Source organism: Henckelia pumila, chromosome 3, assembly GCF_033568475.1.
Source record: "Henckelia pumila isolate YLH828 chromosome 3, ASM3356847v2, whole genome shotgun sequence".
NCBI lineage: Eukaryota > Viridiplantae > Streptophyta > Magnoliopsida > Lamiales > Gesneriaceae > Henckelia > Henckelia pumila.
In genome coordinates, this window is record NC_133122.1 from 28,987,856 (window position 1) to 28,996,890 (window position 9,035).

The 9,035-nt window shown below is 38.1% G+C and overlaps 2 non-coding genes across 2 annotated transcripts; both read left to right on the plus strand.

The window, feature by feature from the left end:
* Positions 1 to 3,045: 3,045 nt before the first annotated feature.
* LOC140894039 (small nucleolar RNA R71) lies at positions 3,046 to 3,151 on the plus strand. The gene has a single exon (XR_012153593.1). It is a non-coding gene; the product is annotated as a small nucleolar RNA R71 (small nucleolar RNA).
* A 3,957-nt stretch (positions 3,152 to 7,108) lies between these two features.
* On the plus strand, positions 7,109 to 7,214 carry LOC140893932 (small nucleolar RNA R71). Its single transcript, XR_012153490.1, has one exon. It is a non-coding gene; the product is annotated as a small nucleolar RNA R71 (small nucleolar RNA).
* The last annotated feature ends 1,821 nt before the right edge of the window (positions 7,215 to 9,035 follow it).

Here is a 9,035-nt window from a genome sequence, read left to right on the forward strand (position 1 = left end):
GAGTGCGGCTGGCATAGTAAATCGCCCGAAACATCTTATCTTTTTTTTGTCCCAAAACTGCTCCTACAGCATAATCGCTGGCATCACACATTACTTCAAACGGCTCCTTCCAGTCAGGCACAATCATAATAGGCGCAGAAATTAGTGCCTCCTTGATTTTCGTGAACGCCTGCAAACACGCATCATCAAAAATAAATGATGTATCTTTTTCTAATAAATTACATAAAGGCTTAGTAATTTTAGAAAAATCTCTAATAAAGCGACGATAGAACCCGGCGTGTCCCAAGAAACTTCTAATGGCTTTCACATTATTTGGCGGTGGAAGCTTTTCAATCGCAACCACATTTGCTCGATCCACCTCAAGCTCATTAGATGACACTTTATGCCCAAGTACGATGCCTTCTTGCACCATGAAGTGACATTTTTCCCAATTAAGCACTAGATTTTTCTCTTGACAACGCTGCAAAACAAGGGTCAGATTGTGCAAACAATGATCAAACGAAGACCCAAACACAGAAAAATCATCCATAAAAATTTCCATAACTTCTTCCACCATGTCAGAAAAAATGGCCATCATGCATCGCTGAAAAGTAGCCGGTGCATTACACAAACCAAATGACATTCTCCTAAAAGCATAAGTACCATAGGGACATGTGAAAGTTGTTTTCTCTTGATCCTCTGGCGCTATAGCAATTTGATTGTAGCCAGAATAGCCATCTAAAAATCAATAATGTTTGTAACCTGCCAACCTGTCAAGCATTTGATCAATAAAAGGAAGAGGAAAATGATCTTTCCTAGTAGCCTTATTCAACCTTCTATAATAAATACAAACTCTCCAACTAGTAACAGTACGAGTCGAGATCAACTCGTTTTTCTCATTTTTAACTACAGTCATACCTCCCTTTTTCGACACTACCTGTATTGGCGACACCCAAGAACTGTCAGATATGCATAAATAATACCAGCATTCAATAGTTTCAACACCTCAGCTTTTACCACTTCTTTCATCGCAGGATTTTTTCTCCTTTGATGATCAACATAGGGACTATATGACTCCTCCATTAAAATCTTATGCATGCAAATATTGGGACTAATTCCCTTGATATCAGAAATTGACCAACCCAAAGCAGATTTAAATTTTCTCAAAACTCTTAATAATTTATCCTTTTCATCATGAGTAAGAGAGGATGAAATAATTACCGGGTTAGTCGAATTTTCTCCCAAAAATGCATAACATAAATGACCAGGCAGTTCTTTCAATTCAGGAGTAGAAGAAACTGGTACCTCTTTGCTGACCTCCTCAGGCAATGCTCCAATTTTTTCTTGGCCATCTTTTTCCTTTGGCAAACTTTCAAGAGCAAGAAATTGCTCTCTAAGTTCCCAATCATCCCCCTCAAATTGGGTTATGGAATTAATTAAGCACCTCGCCAACGCGTCCTCCAATTCCAATCCTGCACAAAAATTATTCTCATAAGAATTAGATAAATCAATGCGATTACAAGAATGTACCTCATCTTGGTATTTCATGGTTTTATAGATATTGAAAGTGACAGCGTCACCACCAACTCGTAGAGTTAGTTCACCCTCCTGCACATCAATTAACGCTCTGCCAGTCGCCAAGAATGGTCTTCCCAAAATTAGAGGGACATCTTGATCTTCTTCCATGTCAAGCACTACAAAGTCAGCAGGAAAAATAAACTTATCTACTTATACCAAGACGTCTTCCACAACTCCTCGAGGATATGTGAGAGAATGGTCTGCCAACTGCAGAGTAATCATGGTTGGTTCACCAAGCTCCAAAGACCTGAAAATAGACAAAGACATTAAATTAATATTTTCACCTAAATCACATAATGCCCTATTAACAGTCGCACCACCAATAATACAAGGAATAGTAAAACTCCCTGGATCTTTCAATTTCTGTGGCAGTTTCTTTTGTAGGATGGCGTTGCACTCCTCTGTCAACTTCACTGTTTCAAACTCTTCAAGTTTTCTCTTCCTTGCCATCACATCCTTCATGAATTTCGCGTAGTGTGGCATCTGCTCCAAAGCATCAGCGAATGGAATATTTATATGGATTTTCTTGAAGATGTCAAGAAACTTAGAAAACTTCTCATCCAACGCTTTCTTCTTGAACCGCTGAGGATATGGCAGAACAGCTTTTGGCATAGGCGGTTTATCAGGAACAACTGCAGACTTGCTAGAATTTTTGCTATCAGAATTTTCGGACTCCACCACAATCTCTTCAATTTCCTCATCATCCACTGTCTTTTGGTTATCAGTCCCAAGTTCTTTACCACTTCTAAGAATAACAGCCTTGCATTTCTCCCTAGGATTAATCTCGGTGTTGCTAGGAAACACACCTCTCTGCTGATTATTCAATGCATTCGCCAGTTGACCAATTTGTGTTTCAAGATTTTTCATAGAAGCGCTCACATTGGTCAAGTGCGTCTCCATACTATCAAGCCTATTCTCATTCCTCTTAAATCTTGTGGATGATTCTGCAATGAAATTACTCACCAAATCTTCCAACGATGCCTTACCTTCACCATTCTGAGTATTGAACCCCGGTGGAGGATTCAACACATTCTTATTGTTTGTAAGGAAAAATTCTCATGATTACGCAAACTAGGATGATACTGATTGGGTACAGGATTACCTCGATAGTTGTTGTAATTCCTGTTGTTCACATATTGAGCTTGCTCCACACTCTTAAATCCATCAGCAGAATTTACGGCAGTCGCCAGTGATGCTGTTTCTGTAGAACTTTGATTCCCTTTGGTCAGTGCAGCCAACTGTGTAGAAATAGTAGCCATCTGAGCAGTCAAAGCAGTGAATGCATCAACCTCATGAATTCCAGCAGGCTTCCTTATTGCAGATCTCTCACTCGGCCACTGATAACTGTTAATGGTCATTTGCTCAAGCATCTCATAAGCCTGTTCAGGAAATTTAGAAAATATTGAACCTCCAGCTGCAGCATCCACAGAAATACGAGTTGACCCATTCAAACCATTGTAGAATAACTCTATCTGTTCCCAGTCCGGAAAATTATGGTTTGGACACTTTCTAAGCAACTCCTTGTACCGCTCCCAGGCTTTATACAACTGCTCAAAATCTTGCTGTTTGAATGTAGTAATCTATATTTTCAACTGAGCCGACTTAGCAGGGGGGAAATACTTAACCAGAAATTTGGAAGCCATATCATCCCATGTAGTGATACTCCCAAGAGGTAGTGAATGCAACCAACTACGAGCATTGTTCCTAAGAGAGAACGGGAACAATCGTAGACTAAGAAATTAGTTCATAACAAATTCAAAGATCAAACAAAACTTGTTCTTCAAATAATCCATCAAACTAGAAAAATAGAGTTTAAAGGAAAACTAGAACGAAGTAAAATTAAGCTTTTCCGTCGCCGGATGCCGCTGTCTTCTGTCTTCGTATCAAATTCTCGAGATCTTGTGCACTTCAAAACTCTCAATAGCCGTCTTTATGCTCTGAAAACTCTCTAAACCCTCGTCTCCTCCAGAATAAGTCATAAAATCCCTTTTAAAACACGATTAAAGACTTTCCATATTTTTGGAGACTGCGCAGCGCTGGAGCGCTAATAATTCGGCGCTGGGACGCTCAAGTTTCGTATTTTATTTTTCAATGATGGACGTCTAGCGCTGGAGCGCTCCAAAGACGGCGCTGAGGCGCTCTGGACATGAATTTACGGGCGCTGGAGCGCAGGAAAACTAGAGCTGGGGCGCTACTTGTTCTTCCATTTCACCATCTGTGCAGCATTTTTGTAAAAATCATAACTTAAGTTCTAGCCGTCGGATCGAGCTGAAATTTTGACAGAAACTTTAAAACATCCTAGACTTCAATTTGAACGGTGAAGATTGGATTTAGATGTCTGTAACATTCCCAATAATTTTCTGAAGTTTGATGTCTTGTAATTCGGCTTTCCGCTTCTTCTTGCTACTTTTCTTCAAATCCTTGCAACTCACAAAAACAACAACAAATACGCATAATATTCACTCGATACATCACAAAATCCAAGTCAAATCATATATAAATTAAGTGCATAAAATGCACTTATCAAATCCCCCCAAACTTAAACTTTTGCTAGTCCCGAGCAAAATAATAATGAGCAATATAGTCGACCTCTGAATTTATACATTCCAAGATTCAATACACATGTCGGCTAATTTTCTCAAGAGTTTTCGTGTGTGTGATTTTCCAATCTCATCTACCCACCTAACTTTTGATAAAATCATGCAATCCGTAAGCTTCATAAAATCATTAACTCCGCCCTCAAGTTTCAAAATACTCTCAACCAAGTTCAACTTTTACTCACACAGGTCAACAAGACATTTTTGGTTAACATTAGGCTCAAGTATAATCAACAGGAGATAAGCATCCATATATATATCAATGAAAACAAGGACTCATGATGCAAAGCAAAGGGAATTGAATATTTTCAATTTGTGCAGGATTATGAGTAGCTAAAATTTTTTTATTTGCATTGCCAGACATTAGTCTTGGCTTTCTTCTACTCCATACATCTTCATCTTTATGCCTTGTATTTGGACTAGAATTTCAATCCATTTTTTTTTCTTTTCAAGGCCTCCCCTCACCTTATTTTCTCCGTCATTACTTTTCTTTGAACTTTTTTAGCTACTCAATTTGTTTTGGATTTTTCATGAATATAGAATGGCTAAAAAAACTCAATAGATTCGAAAAAAAAACGCCTAAATCACTTCTGTGATCTTAAAAATCTACCTCAGTTTCAAATAAAAATCACAAGAGTTAAGAATCAAATCCTCTAATCCACATCACAAATCCACATAATTTTTTTTCTAATTGCTAGGAGTATCGAAAATCATGACATTCATGCATAAATGTGAGAACTCAAGATTAAATATAGCTAACATAAACTTTTTCAGCACACAAAATTTATTTTCATCATAGGCCAACACAATTACAACATCATGCCTTCAACTCCAACTAACTCATAAAAAATTTCAAATTTTCACAAATTTTAAACACCCCCCCCCAAACTTAAATTGTGCATTGTCCTCAATGTACAGTATTCATTAAAAACAAGGGACACATACCTTAGGCACCAAGCATCAGTACTCAGCACCATCTTAATCACTCAAAACTCTTCATCAGGGGTGGCTCCTAAACTCTTTCAGCTCCATACTTTTTAACCTACACAATTCAAAATCATTATTAATGTCTAGTTTCATCATGATAAAAAATAATAAAAAGGAAAACAACTAAAATAAAAGAAACAATAAAGAAAATAAAAAAAAAATCTCTTGGGTTGCCTCCCAAGAAGCGCTTAGTTTATAGTCCATAGCCCGACTATATTCTGATTCTAGCCCCGTTCCACTTTGTTGGAGGTCTTTTCCTTTTCTTTCACCCTCCAAACATATTCAACAATCTTTTTGATCTTTGCTTTCTTTCTCTTCTTCTTCTTTGCTACCTTCGGATCATTCTCTCTTGGCAATTCTACAGCACTAACAACTTTGCAGCAACATTCCATCTTCTTTGATTGTTCAATCATGAAAACTTTTTCCATGGATGAATTTTTAACCTCCTTATAAACATTAAAGATCACCTTCTCACCATCAACTCCCATCGTCAACTCACCTTTCTTCACATCAATCTTGGCTTCAGCAGTAGCCAAGAACGGTCTCCCCAAAATCAATGGCATATTTGCATCCTCCTCCATATCTAGCACAACAAAATCCGCAGGAAAAATAAATTTATCTACTTTTACCAGTACATCCTCAATGATTCCAAACGGATATGTGATAGATCTGTCAGCTAGCTACAATGCGATTGTCGTGGGTTTCACCTCTCCAAGTCCCAAACTCCTGAAAACAGACAAAGGCATTAAGTTAATGCTAGCTCCTAAATCACAAAGTGCTTTATTAAAACTAGAAGAACCAATAATGCAAGGAATCGTAAAACTCCCTAGATCTTTTAATTTTTGTGGTAGCTTCTTTACAGGATAGCACTACACTCTTCAGTCAGGTTGACAGTCTCGAACTCCTCCACCTTCCGCTTCTTAGACATCACCTCCTACAATAATTTTGCATAATGCGGCATCTGCTCCAAAGCATCAGCGAATGGAATATTAATATGAATTTTCTTGAAGATGTCAAGAAACTTAAAAAACTTCTCATCCAACGCTTTCTTCTTGAACCGCTGAGGATATGGCGAAACAGCTTTTGGTACAGGCGGTTTCTCAGGCACAACTGCAGAATTGCTGGAATTTTTGCTAACAGATTTTTCAGACTCCACCACAATCTCTTCAGTCTCTTCATCATCTACTTCCTTTGGGTCATCAACCCCAAGTTCTTTACCACTTCTAAGGGTGATAGCCTTGCACTGCTCCCTTGGATTAACCTCAGTATTGCTAGGAAACACACCTCTCTGCTGATTATTCAATGCATTCTCTAGTTGACCAATTTGTGTTTCAAGATTTTTCATAGAAGCGCTCACATTGGTCAAGTGTGTCTCCATACTATCAAGCCTATTTTCATTCCTCTTAAATCTTGTGGATGATTATGCAATAAAATTACTCACCAAATCTTCCAACGATGCCTTACCTTCACCATTCTGAGTATTGAACTCCGGTGGAGGATTCAACATATTCTTATTGTTTGCATAGGAAAAATTCTCATGATTACGCAAACTAGGATGATACTGATTGGTTACAGGATTACCTCGATAATTGTTGTAATTCCTGTTGTTCACATAATGAGCTTGCTCCACACTCTCAAATCCATCAGCAGAATTTACGGCAGTCGCCAGCGATGCTGTCTCATTAGAACTTTGATTCCCTTTGGTCAGTGCAGCCAACTGTGTAGAAATAGTAGCCATCTGAGCAGTCAAAGCAGTGAATGCGTCAACCTCATGAATTCCAGCAGGCTTCCTTATTGCAGATCTCTCACTCGGCCACTGATAACTGTTAACAGTCATTTGCTCAAGCATCTCATAAGCCTGTTCAGGAAATTTAGAAAATATTGAACCTCCAGCTGCAGCATCAACAGAAATACGAGTTGGTCCATTCAAACCATTGTAGAATAATTCGATCTGTTCCCAATCCAGAAAATTATGGTTCGGGCATTTCCTAAGCAATTCCTTGTACCGCTCCCAAGCTTCATACAGTAACTCATAATCTTGCTGTTTGAAAGTAGTGATCTCAATTTTCAGCTGGGTAGACTTGGCAGGAGGAAAGTACTTAGCCAGAAATTTGGATGCCATGTCTTCCCATGTAGTGATACTCCCAAGAGGTAGTGATTGCAACCAACTACGAGCATTGTCCCTAAGAGAGAACGAAAACAATCGTAGTCTGATGGTGTCCTCAGTAACACCATGAATCTTCACTGTGTCAGCAATCTCCAAAAAAGTACGCAGGTGCAAATTTGGATCTTCAGTAGCTGCACCCTTAAACTGATTCTGCTGCACCATATTAATCAGAGCTGGCTTCAACTCAAAATTATTCGCCGTGATGTTCTGCCGAGCTATCCCAGAATAATGAGTAGTGATCACCGGTCGAAAGTGATCTCTGATCGGCACCGAAGCATTATTGACAGCTCTTTCCCTTTCTTCAGTCATTTGTTGCAACTCTTCTCTTCTATCTTTTCTCAAAGCTTTAGCAGTTTTCTCGATTTTTGGATCAAAGAGCAGTGAGTCGTAACTTTGGCTTTTTTGCATAAACTGCATAGACAGGAAAGATTTAAAATTAGAACCAACAAAATAAAATAAAATGCTCTAAATCAAAATTAAGGCCATTAGCACAATTTAATATAAATCAAATAAAATTCATTCCCCGGCAACGGCGCCAAAAACTTGTTGCGTGTTTTTTGCTCGCAAGCGCACGATGTCAAGTTATAATATAGGAATTAAGTCCAAGTCGATCCCACGGAAAATGAATAAATGATATTATATCAAATATTTGCAACTAATAAAATCCTAATCCTATGTAGAGCTACGAAATTGATCTGATTTTATAAAACTAAAATTTTCAAGAAACAAAACTAAATAACCACGAGTTCACGAGAGAAAAATCCAATAAGCGAAGAATGCTAGAGGTTCGACTTCACTTGACTGTTCACCACAATTTATTTTTAATGATTGTTCAATTATCAATTCTTCTAGTTTATTAGCCAAGAATCTCTATTATTTTCTACTACCTTTCTCGAGTGTCAAGCAGAAATTCGTATTCAATAACAAACTCAATATCTCTATCAAAGTTCAATTATTAAATCCGGTAAATAGCACAAGAATTCTTCTAATGACTTCTATGGAGTTATATGCCTCTCGAACAATATAAACACAAAAGATGTATTTTTCTATGTCGTATTCAAAATCTCATCTCTCGAGTGATAGATTCTAAATAAAATATCATTCAATCTATGGCCAGTAAATTGAAAGCATTAAAATCAGGAAAACACAAATAAACTGTGTGAAGAATTCAAATATATAAATCAAAATATCTCAATCATGATTTCCAGTCAAGATCCGTCTACCTCTAGACTAAGAAATTAGTTCATAAAAAATATAAAGATCAAACAAAACTTGTTCTTCAAATAATCCATCAAACTAGAAAAATAGAGTTTAAAGAAAAACTAGAACAAAGTAAAATTAAGCTTTTCCGTCGCCGGATGTCGCTGTCTTCTGTCTTCGTATCAAATTCTCGAGCTCTTGTGCACTTCAAAACTCTCAATAGCCGTCTCTATGCTCTGAAAACTCTCTAAACCCTCGTCTCCTCCAGAATAAGTCATAAAATCCCTTTTAAAACTCGATTAAAGACTTTCCATATTTTTGGAGACTGCGGCGCGCTGGAGCGCTAATAATTCGCTGCTGGGGCACTCAAGTTTCGTATTTTATTTTTCTATGATGGACGTCTAGCGCTGGAGCGCTCCAAAGACGGCGCTGGGGCACTCTGGACATGAATTTACGGGTGCTGGAGCGCTGGAAAACTAGAGCTGGGGCGCTACTTGTTCTTCCATTTCACCATCTGCGCAGCATTT